The sequence below is a fragment of the Eptesicus fuscus genome, chromosome 17 (assembly GCF_027574615.1).
Source record: "Eptesicus fuscus isolate TK198812 chromosome 17, DD_ASM_mEF_20220401, whole genome shotgun sequence".
In the NCBI taxonomy this organism is placed as follows: domain Eukaryota; kingdom Metazoa; phylum Chordata; class Mammalia; order Chiroptera; family Vespertilionidae; genus Eptesicus; species Eptesicus fuscus.
Window position 1 is genome coordinate 9,197,112 of NC_072489.1, and position 15,611 is coordinate 9,212,722.

The 15,611-nt window shown below is 41.1% G+C and overlaps 1 protein-coding gene across 3 annotated transcripts in view; it reads right to left on the reverse strand.

Annotated features, from left to right (window-relative positions):
- NRG3 (neuregulin 3) overlaps positions 1–15,611 on the reverse strand; it is a 1,064,346-nt gene that overhangs the window by 323,067 nt on the left and 725,668 nt on the right. The gene's annotated exons all lie outside the window — the stretch shown is intronic.

Consider the following 15,611-nt stretch of genomic DNA (forward strand, 5'->3'; position numbering starts at 1 on the left):
CTTCTCCTCCCCCTGCCCCCCTGGCTTGCTTGCTTCTTTGAAGCTTTACTCCCCTTTGCAGCTCTTGGCTTCTTTCGACACTGTCTTGATATGCAAATCAGCCGCCATCTTTGTTGGGGCAATTTGCATACTCGTCCTGATTGGTTGGTGGGCGTGGCTTGGCTGGTGGGCGTGGCTTAGGTGTAGCGAAGGTGCGGTCAATTTGCATATTTGTCTATTATTAGATTAGATATAATGCTATAATTTATTATATAACACCAGACTTCAACTTTGTGAAAGAAATGTAGACACACACACACACACACACACACACACACACACACACGATAACAAATATAAGCCTAGGAGGCCAAATAAAATATTCCAAAATGTTAACATAGATTTTCTCTGTGTAGTTTAATAATTAACAATGATTTTTAAAATTTTAATATTTATATGTATCTATATTTTACAATAAGCATATGTTACTTCAAGAAAAAAGACAGACTGAAAATTTAAAGTGAGTTCAAGCTTTGTAATAAGGATTTTATATTATGGCAAATAAAATTATTATAACAATTCCTGTTAATTCATACAAGCTGTCCTTGAAAGAATAGTAAACATGAGTTAGTTAATACTTGCAAGACACTTTAAAAATAATAGGACTTCGTGACATTATTCCATTTAGTTTATGACATATTAATAATGCATTTTATTTATTAGGCATTTGAAGTGGAGCTTAATGAATTAACAAACATAATATTCAATCATGTTTAATGAAGACCTTTCAAATGATTCATTTAAATAATTCTGTTATAATTTTGTAATAATTATATTGATCACTTTTATTGCATTTGTTCCTTGAAAGTATTTTGCAAACATCTATTTAATGCTTAATACATTTTCAGGTAAAATGGATAAAATTTTTCTGGCTCAAATTCTATCATAGTCCAGACTAGACAAAAGATGAGCTGAAAAATCTGCTCTTGTCCAGTTCCTGGAGAAAAGTTGCTACTACCTGATTCTAGGTTTGCATTCAGGATAGAGCATTGACAGGGCACCAAAGACAGTCCTAAGAAATGTCATGGAATCCAGTATTTAACTTGATTGTTACAAATGAGGCCATGCAGTCTGATGTTTTAGTAATCACAAGTGTCTTGTTGACTGGTTAAAACAACCAGGTCTCTTTCAGCCATTGCCAGGACATTTTTTTTAAAATACATTTTTACTGATTTCAGAGAGGAGGGAGAGAGAGAGAGAGATAGAAACATCAATGATGAGAAAGAATCATTGATCGGCTGCCTCCTGCATGCCCCACATGGGGATTGAGCCGGCTGCAAGCCGGAATGTGCCCTGACCAAGAATCCAACCGTGACCTCCTGGTTCATAGGTCATCTTTCAACCACTGAGCCATGCCAGCCAGGCGCCAGGACATTCTTAAAGCTGAGAAGTCTTCATAAAAGGGAGGGAGCTTTGATTCAAATGACAACATGAACACAGCTTTTCTGTTCAAACATTCCAGAATGTCTGGCAATTTTAAATAATTTCAGCAAAAATTGAAAGAGACATAGCATCCCAAATCCTTTTAGCTAACTATCCCCTTGGCTTTCTGGTGATTGCAATGGCCCAGTATGGTGATGACTGACTTCACAATCACCTGGTTGCTCATTACATGGGTACCCTATGCTCAGTTGAAAGTCTTCATACATAGACATGGAGTTACTTTTTCAATTTTATCTCTTCAGGTAGAAACAACAGAATTCAAGGGAATGTTTCCAAATAAAAGATTGCACTTTGCAGGCATACCAAGGTAATGGTTATAGAACAGCAGGGTTTTTTAAAATCTGATTTCAAGAATCCCTTGGAGTGTGATTTGGGATAAGATCTCAGGTGTCTGGCAAGAAGTCATTCACAGAAATGGATGAGATCCAATCTTTGCTATAATTTGGGAACACCAGCTGGGCCATTAGTCACAATTCATTTTAGCTTCCAGGTCAGAGCGGGCAAATGTAAGACTGTGTTAATAATAATTACCTTTAATAGTGAGCATTTAAAATGTAACCAAATTATTTTCAGGAACATGGTGCACTATAATGTTTTATTTTTCATGAGAGCACTTCTATTCAAAACCAAACCAAACCAAACTCAAAATTAAATCCATTTCATTGTTTTATGTTTAGACTAATTCCAAGTCTCCAATCTAGATGTAATGTACAGTGAATAATCAATTTCACTTTTGAACATGGTGTGGAAATTGGGGGTGTTTCTACTATTAACCTTTATGAAGAAATTGCACCAACAGCATCTGAGCAGGAGCATTCCACGCAGGAACGACACTATAATGGGATGCAGGCACTTGATTCAGCGTTGTATTCACCCCCCTCTTCTCCTCTAGTTTTCTTTCTAATTTTAAAACATCTCTACACTTATAGGAAAGTTGCCAGTATGATACATTAATGTTTTATCCATGAAAATTTTTAGAGTAAGTTGCTGACATGAAGCTCCACCTTCCTCAAGTACTTCACTGTGTATTTATAGACAAGTACATCCTATATAATAAGAGGCTATTATGCAAATTGTCCCCTCAGGCAGGAGTTCGACCAACCTGGAGTTAGATATGCACTGACCACCAGGGGGCAGGATGGAACATGGTAGGTGTCGGCGACACGATGCTGGCAGCGGGTGGCAGTGGAGGCACTTCTGGCCTCAATGGGCCCCGACAACAGCAGGACCACAGTGGAATGGTGGAGCAGGTGAGTGGGTGGCACTAGGCCAAGGCAGGTACGAGCAGGGCCCCAATCGCCCTGCCGGTTGCCCCATGGATTGGCCCTGATTGCAGGCCAGACCTAGGGACCCTACCCATGCACGAATTCCATGCACCGGGCCTCTAGTTTTTGTATATGACTATAACACAACAAGCAAAATCAAAAAATTAACCTTGCTCCATTGCCATCATCTAATCTCAGACTTGATTGAAGTTTTACCAGTTTTCATAATAAATATCTCAGTCAGAATTAAGCATTGCACTTAGGTATCATGTTTCTAGTTTTCCTCAGTTAGGACATTTCTTCAATCTTTCCTTGACTTTCATGTCTTTGACATGTTGGAAGACATACAGGCCAGTTATTTTATGGGTCATCTCTCAATTTGAGTTTTCCTGATGTTCCATCATGATTAAACTTAGGTTATATATTATAGATGTAATGGCCGATGCTGCTTCTGATTGCATCTTATGGGGTGTTGAATTGTCTGATCCCTAATAATGTTCACACTGATTATATGATTAAAATGATGCACAACAGGCTTCTCCAATGTAGATTTACTCATTCCTTCCATAAAAATATTTTGTGATAAAGCACTCTGAAACTATATGCTTTAATAAATATTCATATGAATTATTTATTTCTATCAATTTTACTCAATAAGCTATCATCTATTAATATCATAATTTATTATAATGTTCAATTTGTCCTAAATTTGGCCATAGTTGGAAACCCATTTAACTATGTTTGTATGCCCTTTTAATATACCCTCCTGATTCTTTAAGAAGCTCCTGGCTTTCTTATACAAAATGAAATTTCAGGCTTTTCTTGTAATTTTCTAGTTCTGCCTGGAATCAACCATTTCTTCAGACACTCTAATTCCTTTTGAAGGAAAAGGTTTTCGGAAGCCAGCATCTGAAATGTCACTGCTTCTAGGTTCTCTCAGTTGACAGAACTAAAAATGTACACACACATACCTCATACACATGTTCCTGCATTCATACACACTTATATTCCAGTGTATTTCTATATCTGTTTCTATATATAGAAAACCATGAGTCCAGACTAATAGCTCCAATTCCAATCCCACACCATAAGGTTCATCCTACTTTTCCTTTACTTATAACTCTCTTGTCCTACAGTGAGAAACCTTTAATATACTACTTACTCACTGGCAAATCTTCCAATTGAATCAATCTTCACTGTTGCTACCACCCCTGTCCATGAAGATTCCCTCACTCTGATTGGACTTGGACACCACACACCAAGCCGTCCTGCATATGAATGGACACCCCTGACCCACCTGGGCGCTGACATCCTATACCCGGAATCACCTTCTCAGTGCATGGACTCTTTCTTCCCAGTTGTGTTCCCAAACCCAACCCCAGTCCACTGTAGCCTCAGCCCCAACCATTCTGACACAGTCACGTGCGTTGTTCCGCTTCACCGTATGGCTTCAGGGAGGAAATGTTTGAGAAGGGAAGGGAAAGAGACAGTTCTAGCTTTATTTCATAATGCTCATATTGTTATAAGTAGGGACTATGCATTTCTAGTCCATTTTTCAAGGGAACTTTGTTTAGTCCATGTGTGTGTGTGATATCTGTATGGAACAACTTGGAAATTCTGAGGAACGATTAAGCTCAGTCAACAAGGTCCATTTTCTCCACCAAAACACAGACCGTGGCTCCTGCCTCGGCACAAGAGAAGCCGATTTCATCTGAGCTTCTGGTATGTGTCCAACAGAGGGAGGCTTCTTCAGCCCTAGAGCCACCCCAGAAGACAGAACAGGCTCCTTCTCCAGGAGCAGGTAGCACCCCAGCAACTCCAGCATGAGAATGCATGTCTACAAAATCCCCAAATGACAACATTACACAATTACAGCAATGGGATATTTGAACTGATCCTTGAAACACCAGTGTTTCCAATAAAGAAAGTGTGATGTTCAGTGAACCAGAATTTGAAAGGAGCACTTCAGGTGAAGGGAAGAACATGGCTGTATAGAATCTCTCACGGTTCAGGTAACAGCAGGTGCCACAAAGAAAACCTCCGGATGTCCTCTTCAACTAAACATGGGCAAACGCTCCCTCCAGCTCTCTGAGACGCGGGTGTCAGTGCATAATATATACCCAGAAGCCATTTTTCATCAAGGAACATCTTTTAGTTTTGTTTTTTTTTTTAACTTGATGCTTCACTATGCATATTAATAACACATGGGAAGAAACACACATTGAAATATGTAGGGAAAATAAGGACTACTGAGGGATGAGGAACACAAATTTATATATTGTTTGACTGATGGGTTGCAAATTATAAAGTAAATGAAGTAAAATGTTATCTATAACTGAGACTGAGTCTGAGTATTTGGATACACTTTGAAATGTTTTTATTTTCGCACCTATTCAATATGTTTGAAATTATTTCCAAAGCAAAAATAAAATCAACAACAACAGTAAAACAAAAAACAAATACTAAAACAAACACCTGGAACACTGTCAGGGCTGCATGGAGCTGTCCTGTCATATGAGAAGATAAAATCTAGGTTCTCTCAGTTGACAGAACTAAAAATGTACACACGCATACCTCATACACATATACATGCATTCACACACACTTATATTCCAGTTTATTTCTATATCTGTTTCTATATATAGAAAACCATGAGTCTAGACCAGGCATCCTCAAACTACGGCCCGCGGGCCCCATGAGGGTGTTTTTGCCATTTTGTTTTTTTACTTCAAAGTAAGATATGTGCAGTGTGCATAGGAATTTGTTCATAGTTTTTTTTAAACTATAGTCCGGCCCTCCGACGGTCTGAGGGACAGTGAACTGGACCCCTGTTTAAAAAGTTTGAGGACCCCTGGTCTAGACTAATAGCTAGAGCCAGGGTGGGAATCAGTGTGAACTGTTAACCACATTTTCCGTGGAGGCTAAGGAACAAGCTGAAGGCCTCTGGTGATGCCCACAGTCAAATGCCCACAGCTAAAAGCTGAAGGGAAGTGAGACATAACTTTTAAACATCGTCTTGATTATGTAAGTTCCATCATGATCTTTGATTGTGGGGAACTCATTCACAAAAAGGTTCTGCCTGGAGAACACCCAGGGGTGAAGGTGGAGTCCCAGACTTGACCCCAGGGCATCCATGTGCTCTCAGAGAGAGACCCTGGGCATTGTGGATGCAGAGGCCGGGACCTTCTCAGAAACCTCAGCAGCCAGCCAGGCCACATGTAGAAGAAACCATCATGATCTCTGCTGCATCTGTGGAATTTGAATGGTGAAGCTCCTGCATCCCTCTCTCACTAGGGAGTCAGGAGGATTAATTAGCAGTTTCCTGCAAAGTGCCATGTGCTCTCTTTCTCAGGAGGCAGATTAGTAACTAATTCCCACAATGTATCCTGAAGGGCATGTCATAGTAACGGCCAAAATCCTGCCTTGGAGAAGTGAAAAAAAGGCATGCACTGGATTTGCTCATCTGAGTGCAAGTGGAAAACTGATCGTAACATTATACATCAAAACCGGGATTATACTCATACCCGATAATTACATTGCTAGTAGTATAACTTAAGGAATAAAAAATAGCTCTGTGAACAAAAATGCACTTTCTAGTTTTTGTCAATGGTAAAAATAATGACAGCAAACCTCTTTGCCCAACACCGGGAAGATAGGAGAATAAATTAATGTGTATCCAGTTAAAGAACAATATATAGTTATTACAGTTGTGTTTTTAAAGGGCTTAAAATAACCATTAATTGTTGCTGGTGGAAACTGTGTTCTTTCATCTGATTGAAAGGACCCATGGGAGATAGTGCTGTGGCAAGATTTATGTGGGTGGAAGTAGACCCCTAGGTTTCCAACGTCCCATCTCCGTTTGTCCTGCCAGGGAAACAGTCCAACAGTGTCTTCAAGAAGGCCAAAGCCAAGGCCAGCCTCCAGAGTTTCTGATTCATATTAAAGCTTGGAGCCCAGGTGGTCTGCTGCACCCTGATTGGCTGCTAGACCCACATGGTTGTGTGTTCCCTGATGAGGCAGAACATGAGAACAAACAGGGTGAGCACGGGTCACCTTGGGAGAGAGGGTCACCTTTGGAGAGAGGGTCACCTAGCCAGAAAAAGCTTTTTTTTGCTCCCTGAGGATTATATTATCTTGGATTTGGGAAGAACCAGGAGCTTTTTCAAAATAACCAATCAATTTCCCAAGCTTTCAGGGCTTCTGATATTCCATCCTCCACCAATGATCCTTTCCCAGGTTAGACTGACAGGCCTCTGGTCAAGCACCTTCCCTGTGCCATGTGCTTCTACTGTGCATGTGCCTACCTCCCCCTGCTCCCTGCACCCCTCCCCCAACAACCTGGGTACCACAGAGGGGATGGGAGGCTTATTAATCCTTAGTGGGGGCAATGCTGTGATCCCCCGCAGTGCGTGTGCCGCTGTAGCTTCACGCTGAAGCAAACAGGCTCACGGTCCCCAGCCCTTGATGCTCAATCACGTCTGATTCCCTTTGCTTCCTTCCTTTTCTAGCTACCAATGCTAGCAATCTGAATTGGTGAGTTCATATAAAAATTAAATATAAAACTTGACATTAAAACATTTTTAACTCAAAGTTCTTACTTTGAAAACAAGTCGTGCAACAACTAGCCCAAGTATGAACAGTTGCTCTGTTCGGGTGATAGGACTATAACTAACATATCCTCTTTCTTCTTTTCTTTATTATCCAAATGCCTTATGAGCTATCCTTAGTCCATTTATTTAGAAAAAAAAAAAACAAGAAACAGAGCAATGTGGAAACAGTTTCTCTTGTCTCATCCTGTGCCAAATGGTCTGGCTATACAACCCTACATTGAAAAGGCTTTCATATTGTTATTATTCTTTAAAATTACCTCTTAATTTGCTTTTCTCTGACTTTTTACTTCCCATTTGCTTCTTATTTATACTTATTCCTAATTAATTTGATACTGGAAGTTCAAATCCTTTTGTTGAGACATGCCCTGGAATAGGCCCATCCTTAGTCCTGGCCTCTGCCTCGCCCAGGAATCCACACTCCCTGCCTGGGGCTGGGGGCTGGGTGCTGGCAGCTACCTCCCCTCCACTTTTTTGCTGGTGAAAAGGGTGAACTGTGGCTCCTGCTCGGTGGTTTCCCTTTGATGTCATTTCTCCAGAACCTTACAAAAGCACAACTTCCGCTGGTCCCCTACTTAGAAACCTTAAACCCCTTTTCTCTTCACTGGAAGAGAAACTTAGTTTGGGATGACCCAGGAGGCAAAGCCATTCCTGAGAATAGCCTTTTATTCTGTTTTTGTCTCCATTAGCAAGGCCCCCTGTGAGAATTCCCTCCATTTTAAATATAATCAGTCATAACACATCTCTACTACTCCCTGTATCTAAGTCCTGCAGTTTAATGGAATCATGGTAGAGAGAAATTTTAATGCCCACTTATTCCCTGCTGTGGATGGGGGAGCTCTTTGCAGCATCCCCACCAGGGATTGCTCAACTAATCTTGAACCAACTCCTGCACTTACCCGGAGGATGCCCATTGTCAGAGCAGCTGCCGTGGAAGGTGGAAAGTTCTCCTGTGGATGAAGATTTATGTCTCCTATTTCTTCTGCTCAGAGATGAGTGTTTCATTTAAGAAGTTACACACTTTCAACACTATCATTTTCACTGACCAGATTCATGTCTATATGCTTGACGATTATAATCATTCATATAAGTTAAGAAATTATTTTCAGAAGGTAACATTAAAAGGCACACATTACTCCATTTATTTTTATACTAGTAGCCCATTTGCAGGAAGAATCCTGCAAGCGGCTGCTGCGGCCGCTTCGGCCGCTGCCGCCGTTGCAGCCTCCGCGCCTGCACCCGTGCGCAGCTGCTGCCCACCCCACCTGGCCCCACTCCGCTCCGCCCAGGGTTTCCCTCTGGCAGCCACCTTGCTTTCCGCTTTTCCTCCCTCTTCCTTCTAAGTTGTCTTCAGTCTTTACGCCTCCCTCCCTCGGCGTATACAAATTAACCACCATCTTTGTTGGGTAATTTGCATACTTGCCCTGATTGGCTGGTGAGCGTGGCTTGGGTGTAGCGAAGGTGCGGTCAATTTGCATATTACTATTTTATTAGGTAGGATTCCCATATCCAATTTCCTAAAATCTAGACCAAGAAAACTTACTCAATTCAGTAATCATGTGAATCCTTAATGGACTATGAGGAGTATTATAGATATTTTGCATTCCTCATAAAGTCCCTAGGTTGGAAGCAATTGTTTAGGTTTACTGTCATTTTGATTTCCCACTTAACATTCCCAGGAACAGGCTGCATGGCCTAGGCTAATCTCCTGAACATTCCTTCCCATGTTGTAGGCATGCTAAATGCTTTATCTTTCAGTATTGTTATTCTTCCCAATGTCAAAAAAGAGATATTGCTATCCTCACTTAACATGTGAGGAAGTACGTTTCAAAGAGGCTAAGAAAGGTCATGGAAAGACAGCAGCGGCAGCAGGGTCCCGGCTCAGGATCGGGTGTTGTACATAAAAGCCCTGTGCTCTTTCCATCACATCCCATGACCATTTTATATTTTTAATATTGAGGGCAGCCTCTCTTTCTCTTGTTTCTCTTGCACAAAATAAGTCTAACCCTGCTTCCATAGAGAGCTGTTCCAATGACTGACGTGCCCGGCACTCACACTCCCCTTTCCTCACTGTTCCTGAAAGGACAGCGACTTCAGCCCCTGCTCTGCACAGGGACACCACTTCCGAGTGCTGCCCAGAGGTGCCTAGGAGTCAACAAGATGTTACACATGAGCTTGAAGCAGAATGCATGAGGAACAACCTTTTCCTGCAATGAAGTCGATATCCAAACTTCTCTTAGCTCTGGGCAGTGGCATCGCCAGGGGGTGAGGAGAAGCCAACAGGAGCCCCACCCTATCGGGGCTAAGATCATCCTTAGATAACCTAGAAGTGAGTTCTGCCCTCGGTGTGAATGGTGGGTAAAATTTAATCTTTAGTGCTAGAAAGTGGGATGTGTGTGAGCACGCATTTGGCACTTATGTTAGAATAATTTCAAGAGCAGGACACTGTGGGCCTCTCTGGAGAAGAAAGGTAAATTCTGTGAATGTTCTGGTAAAGAGACTTTAAAGGATTTTTTGGTCTATAATGATTTGAATATGTGATAAAGTTTATCATTTTGATTCCAAGAAATTGCATGCCACCTTCAAATTGTGTGGGTTTTTTCACTGTATTACCTTTTTATTCATTTTATTTATTTTCTACAGCAGAAATGAGCCAATGTAATTTTTTCCCTGTCCTTCCTTTTCACACTGTTGACTTCATGCAGTCAAGATGCTAATTACAACCACCTCATTTAAATGCCAAGTTCACCTCGAAATAGATTCTGAGTAATTTTGTGAAATTACTACTGGGCATGGAGGATGCAAAAGATATGCTCAGATACCTGGTATTTTGCTCAAAGTGATTTATTTAAATGGAGAACTCAGGCATTCTCAGCCTCTGTGCCTGCCTGCTGATTGCACTGAGCATGTGCAGGGGGTAACCATGCTGGGAGTGCACCGCTGGAGGCAAAGCCTGGCTCCTGGCAGAGTCAAAAAGGACTACGGGGCTCCTCATTTTTATTTCAGTCATCTTTCCAAAACCAGCCAGAACTTTTGTCAGGAGCAGTTGTATTAAAATATCACCACATTTGCCTGGCTAGCATGGCTCAGTAGTTGAGTGTTGACCTTTAAACCAGGAGGTCACAGTTCGAATCCTGGGTTGGGCACATGCCTGGTTTGCAGGCTCAATCCCCAGGGTGGGGCGTACAGGAAGCAGCCAATCAATGATTCTCTCTCATCTTTGTCTACCTCTCTTTCCCTCCCTCTTCCTCTCTGAAATAAATAAAAATTATTTATTTTTTTAATAGTAAAAAAATAACCACAGTAGACCTACTTAAACTACAATGAAAAGCAGTATGATTAAAGAGTAACTAAGTTAGTCTATAAATTGTCTTCTGTCTTTCTCAAGGTTGCTGGTAAAAAAAACAAAACAAAAAATAAATAAATGTAGGAATGAAAGAGGCCTGAGCACCATGGAAATATGCCAAGAAGCTAGTACAGCTGACATCAACGGGCCAACTTCGAGTCTGATAGAGAACTTCCAAGTCCTGGCAGAACCGGGCAGAAAAGATGTCTCAAGAAGTGAGACTGGGAAGGCCTTTTCCTTTCACTGTCTCAAGTCAGGAACGGGATGCTGTCAAGTCAATTGGATGATGTAAAAATCAATATTTTGGGAATAAATGTTATCCAGTGTGGGGTGTGACTCAAGCATTGGATGAAATTGTTTATAATATCCCTTACAATGCTTTTAATCTAAAGTTAATTTTCTTTACTCAAGTTAATTCCCAATACAGCCAAAAGAAAGAGTTTTCTAAAGGACCCATATGCATGGAGATATTTCCTTTTTCCTACTTGATTAGCAGACATTTGGGCCTGTCCAAAACCTTCACTCAGACATTTGGTCCATGCCAAAATGTCCCTGATGTTTGGTCCTTGACATAAGCTCTTACCAGTTAAGCTACACAGGCAAGAAAGGTTATTGGCAATCTACTCAGCACAGTTCCTAAACCAGTAACACACGAGAGCATTTTAGTGCATTAATCCTGTAAACCAAAAGTATCAATAATGTTAAGGGCTATTTGAACCCAGGGAAGTTTTCTAAGCATGAATGTTTTTGACAGGATCAAATTTCAAGGACATTTTGACGTGAACCAAATGCCTCAATAGATGTTTTGGACAGGGCCAAATGTCTGCCAGGCCTGCCTTTTCACACACCCCTGAAAATGATGGAGACTGTGGCTGATTTCAGAAGTTCAGACCATCAGTCAGCTTCAGAACAGCCTTTTTGGTTAGTAAGGATGCCTGTCCTGGATTCTATCCTTCCCCACGGCACATTCAGATGTCCATCATATGCAGGGTCTATACCGGGGTATATTATAACCTCAAGTAGAACACTGCAAAAGTCCATCAACAATATATAGTCACTTGGGGTGGTAAACACACAGTGCAGTATACAGATAATGTATTAGAGAATTGCACACCTGAAACATATAATTGTACTAGAGGCTCTGTGCACAAATTCGGGATCAGGCCAAAAATGGCTCTCTGACATCCCCTGAGGGGTCCCAGAGTGTGAGAGGGTACAGGCCAGGCAGAGGGACCCCACCGGTGTACGATCAGGGCCGGGGAGGGACGTGGGAGGTTGGACAGCCAGGGAGGGACCACTGGAGGGCTCCAGGGTGTGTCTGGCCCTCTTGCTAAGTCCCAATCGGCTGGATCCCAGCAGCAAGCTAATCTACTGGTTGGAGGGTCTGCCCCCTGGTGGTCAGTGCATGTCATAACGAGCGGTTGAGCGGCCTTAGCATATAATAGGCATATTATGCTTTGATTGGTTGAATGGACAACTGGACACTTAGCATATTAGGCTTTTATTATATAGGATTAACTAATGTCACCCCAATCAATTCAATAAATTAAAAAAATAAAAAGCTCTCCCTGATACCCCCCAAATATCTATGTCAATTGATAAATATTGATTAATTATCTATAACTTGCAAGGATCTTCTTTTCCATTAGCTGATTCGTAGAGTGATTAGCGTCAGTCAACCAATGATGGTGATGCTCACTGAAAGGTGATGCATCAGCCCCAGTGATACCAATGGCCCCTTCTACACAATCATCAGACTCAGCTCTATTATCAAGGTGGGATGGTAAGATAAAGCCCAGTGAATTGCAAAAGGCAGAGTCCAATTCAATCAGCCTATCGATGGTGTTCATCAAGAAGCAGGAAGCCCATCATTTCCACTGTATGTTTGACAACCTATAGTTTCTCTGTCGTTCTTATCTTCTGGGCCCAAACATATCACAATAAGAAAATTTGAAATGCACATTTGCACTGTTCCTTTTGCATCAGAGTTGCTTTATAGTGACTTCACATTTCATAATTTTACATATTGTGACCCTATTAACCAGCATTAGCATGTTTCCCTTCTTGATTTGGAAATGCCTTTGGACATGCCACACATCTGCCACCAACTCAGATAAGACCAAGGAGAAATGGTCGGGCCAGTGGTGCAGGAAATCTAATTGAATGGCCCAGAACTCTTCCATTTACATCAGTTCTGCTTTGCAAACACCAGGCAGATGGAAAACAAGGACAGAAATTGAAGTACTCAGTCCATAAAGTGCCCAAGCAGAGCTGAGCCCTGCATTAAGGACTGCCTCATACTAAATGCGTGCTTCCAATAATGCAGTGTCATGCTTTACAGAAATTATTTTAAACACTCATTTTTCTGCATTTCTATGAAGGGCATACTGTTTAGACTCTCACAAAAATCAACTTGATCATCGGATAGTTAGCATACAAGCCTCTTTCTGCCGCTTACTAGTAATGAGAGAGAATGTTCAGTTTGAGGACCATGCACTGCTTATCCTTAGTGGGTACATTAACACCTTTAGGACAAGGTTGCTGGAGGACTACAGGAGGCCATGCTCTGAGGGACCAGTTTGGGAAGTGCAGGGTTAACACTGAATTCCAGAATGCTTAAGCATCACCCCCAAAGTTTAAAAGTAGGGATCCCGTAAGTATTGTCTTTTCATGGCCTTCCTTGCCCACTAAAGGAGCATTAAGAGAAACAATGGGATGTCTGGAATGATGGCAAATGATCCAGAGTGGGGCAGGCACACAAACGCACATCAGCATCACTTCCCATCTGTCCAGAGTAGAAAGAGCTTTAGGGTCCTTTGAAACTCACTGGTCTAGGAATTCTTTGATATATATTCAGGCTCAGACAATGAATGATTTTAATGAAGTGTTTCTTGAATTTAATGAAGTGTTTGTGGTTCCAAAGTACCAAGTTGGGTTTAACATTTTGTGAATTTATTATGCATTCTATTATATTTATTGCTTATAAAAAATAAAAAAGTGTCAACTTGGTGTGTTATGGTTATTTTAAAATTAAATTTGTATTAAATGCTTCATATATATATGTATATATGAGCTTATAATTTTCTGGAATAAAAAGTTGTTAAAAACATTGACTTTAAAAAATTGATTCAATGAATTTTTAATTCATAAATATTTTAGACTGTAATTTATATTCTCACTTGCATAAAGAATATTAGGTTACTCTGCATTCCAAACATAGAGATACTTTACCAGGACTTACTAGTAATTGCCATGATTAAAGGGGGATTACCAGATTTTCCACTAGGGAAAATGAGAACAGTTAAGGGAAAAAAATAATAATAAAAAAAGAAGGGAGGGGAAATCTGCTAGTAACTAGGATAAGACAGAGAAACAGAGAGTTTCTATCTCAAACACCAATCTCAAGGCTTCAAACATGAGCTGCATAGCAAGTCAAGAAAATAGCAAATGTTGAAAAGCAGGTGATTTTTCCTGTTAAGAAAATACATAGATTTGACTTTTTGAAAGTCAGACTATGTAGAAATAATACTCATATATATTAACTTCTCGAAGATTTTTACATACGTTATATCATTTAAATTTTACAATAATACGATAAAGTATATAACTACCCACATGTGAGGAAATTAAAGCATGAAGGTGTTCATGAAAGAGGTGCAGTTAGGGGTAATGGCCAGGTCTTTCTGTCGGAAAGGCCATGGTAGTTCAGTACCTAACGGGGAGTCCCGCTGGAGTAGTCAGGAGAGGCCAAGCTGGGGCGTGGAAATGTTGACGTGGCTGCAGGAAGCCCTCTGGGGTACCTCCCCTGCCCCCACCGTCTCTGAAAAAAGGATCATATGTAATTATTGGGGAAACACACACAATAGTCCAGACCAGGACCGTGGTGTGAGTTGCTTTGGCTGGAGGTATTGATCCTATGTTATGCACCTGCTGAAAATATATCCCAAAGCACTGAGCAGAGACTATATGCTTAAAAATAATTTTCGTTATTATTTTCAAAGTCCTTTGTCTGTTTTAGGAGGAAAGGTTTTACCTTTTCTCACTTCTGCTTCTTCCACATTCCTCCCTGCTCTGCAAGAGGGCTAGGTCTTTCCATCTCTCTACGGCTGCACTAGGAGCTGGCTGAGAATAAGACTTCTGTCTACTTAGTTGAGTCCTGTGTCTATTCCTGGCACCAAACACAATGCCTGGCACAAAGAAGATGCTAAAGCAAAGTGTGTGGGAAGGATGGATGAAAGAGAAGCAAATGAAATTCTGAAATTCCTGGGCACCAGGAAGGGGCCAAATGTGGTTGAGAGTCCACACTGGGGGGGAGACAGATGGGCTAAGCAGATTTGGGAGGGGCTGTGTCAGCAGTCCCTCAGGCGCAATAATGCGCAGAAGCAAGGCCTTTCATGAAGGGCTGGAGAAGGAGCCTGGGCTGAGGGACCAGTTTGGGCAGTCCAGGGTTAACAGTGAATTCCAGAATGCTAAGCATCACTCCCAAAGTTTAAAAGTAGGCGATGGCTTTTCATGTCCTTCTTTGCTTACTGAAGGAACAGAAAGAGAAATAATTGGATGTCTGGAATCCAGAGCAGATTGTTACCATAATTAGGGGTACCCTGGGCAAATTGCTATTTTTAGTCAAGTAAAATTGGGAACCCCAAAGATTAAAGAAAGTTCTGGGAGAGATCAGGGCATAGAAACATGGACTAGATGCATACTTTTTCATTATAAAATTTTAACATCAATAGAAAAGGGGATTGAGGTAATGGAAATCACAGGATATCGAACTTGGATAAGTAATTTTTATTAATTCCATTTTAACATTCTCTCTGTATCTCTTCCACAAAATCAAAGAAATTAATCTCTCCTCCCCACCAAGGGGCATGCTGTTGTGATTTTCAAAGGAATTAAATGTCTTGTCTCAAG